Here is a 2,271-nt window from a genome sequence, read left to right as displayed (position 1 = left end):
TTTAAAATTGATTTCAATTTTTTGACTCTTATTATTTTTTAGTCCCAACAAAAATAACCTTTTACCATGTTCTTACGAATCTATAAAAAACACTCCTCTCTCTTGTTGCTTTCTATAGTTTCCCCTCTTCCTTCGATTTAAAATAACCTTTCTTTCCTTTTTTCTTCTAAGGCTAAGCAATTTTTCTTTTGTTAAAACTCCTTTCCTTTAAGGCCTCTGTCGCGAGGGGGCGTGGTCTCCTGCCCTGGCAGCCTGGGAGGGAGTCGCGAACGCCCCCTGGTGGGCAGAACCGGGACACCCATGGCAGCAGAGGGGCGGGGCAGGAAGCGGCACTATAAAAGGCTGGCCCTCCAGCTCAGATGGGAGAGAGCTGCCAGCTGAGCAGCACGTCTCTTCCCTGCTGCGGAAGGACGGAGCTAATGGAGAGCGCTATCCTGACAGAGACCCAGAGGGGCTGCCAGACGCCGGGGAAGCCGAGGAGCTGGTGGGCTGCCACTCACCGTCCTCCCCTAGAGCTCGCTGTTGCCAGCGGGGAAAGGGCTGAGGGGGGAGTCCTCCTCTCTGGCCCCTGTCCCGGAGCAGCTCGCCTGCACCCCAAACTCATCCCCAGCCCTGCCCCACCCCAGAGCCCACACCCCCAGCCAGAGCTTTCACCTCCCCACCGCACCCTCAACCCTCGCCCTGAGCCCCTCCAACACCCCAAACACCTTATCCCCAGTCCTACCCAGAGCCCTCATCCCCCCATACCCCAACCCTCTGCCCCAGCCCTGAGCCCCCTCCAACACCACAAACCCCTCATCTCCAGCCCTAGACAGAGCCCTCATCCCCCCATACCACAACCCTCTGCCCCTGCCCTGAGCCCCCTCCAACACAACAAACCCCTCATCTCCAGCCCTAGACAGAGCCCTCATCCCCCTGAACTCCAACCCTCTGCCCCTGCCCTGAGCCCCCTCCAACACCACAAACCCCTCATCTCCAGTTCTAGACAGAGCCCTCATCCCCCTGAACTCCAACACTCTGCCTCAGCCCTGAGCCTCTCTCACCCCCCAAACCCCCCAGCCCCAGACAGAGCCCTGACCCCCTACACCCCTACTCTTGGCCTGAGCCCCTCCCAAACCCCTCAGCCCTGCACCCCCTCCCTCTGCACCCCCTCCAATCCCCAAACTCCCTCCCAGAGCCTGCACCCCAATACTCTGCCTAAGCCTAGGGCCTGCACCCCAGACATCCTTCCCCACCCAAACTCCCTCCCGGAGCCTTGGGCAGGTGGGGGGCAAAGTAGGGGCGGGTTCTGGGCACCACCAAAATTTCTACAAACCTGCCACCCCTGAACCCATGTACACACGGAATGGGCTTGTAGCAAGGAGCCCAGGGCAGCCAAATTGGGTTCAGCTGTGTTATTGACTACAAGCCGTCCAGCGTGTTGCGGTCGGATTTTCCCCACTGACGCAGTGGCGGACCACTCCACGGCTGTTAGGGCCCTGGGTGGGGACGCAGTGGAGCGGGAGGGCCTGGGTTCCCCGACCACCAGCACCCCACCGTCAGGAGTAGCAGCCTCCCCACTTGGTTGCCAGGAGGCCTGATTGGTCTGGCACCCGCCTGAATCAGGACGCCAGACGGTTGTGCTGACTCTCCCACCAGACAGCTAACCTCCCCCAGACTGCGACGGATCTGCTGGACTGTAGGCCAGAGCCCCCCTACTTGATTGCTGCCCCGCCCTGATCAAGGGCCAGGCAAATAGACCTTCTGCTGCTCTGCCTGCCTGACTGTAGGCCAGAGCCCCTACTCGACAGCAGCCCTGCCCTGAATGAAGTCCCCGGGCAAACAGACTCTTGACCGTTGGTCGACCTGACTGCAGGCCAGAACCATGAACACTGAGCTATTTCCCCTGAACCAAGGTACCCCGGAAGTATCGTAGCAAGGGGCATGGTCTCCCGCTCAGACGGACGGGGAGGGAGCCGCGAACCCCCTACAGCCTCTCTTTCTACTTGTTCATACTTTTTCTCGAAATATGTCAAAACACAGCATGCTGTTCGGCCCTGAGCGGGGACGCAGTGCAGCGGGAGGGCCTGGGTTCCCCTATCCCTGCCACCCTTCCGTCAGGAGTGGCAGCCTCCCGATGTGGTCGTCAGGAGGCCTTCTGCTGCTCTGCCTGCCTGACTGTAGCACAAGCACCCAACCTTCCCCCGGCCAGACACAGAAAAATAATACAAAATAAAGGTTCAAAAGGGCCGATGGTGCCAAAAATATACACGACCGGAAACGGGGACGGAG

This window comes from Caretta caretta, chromosome 23 (genome assembly GCF_965140235.1).
Source record: "Caretta caretta isolate rCarCar2 chromosome 23, rCarCar1.hap1, whole genome shotgun sequence".
NCBI lineage: Eukaryota > Metazoa > Chordata > Testudines > Cheloniidae > Caretta > Caretta caretta.
This window is presented reverse-complemented; position numbering follows the sequence as displayed.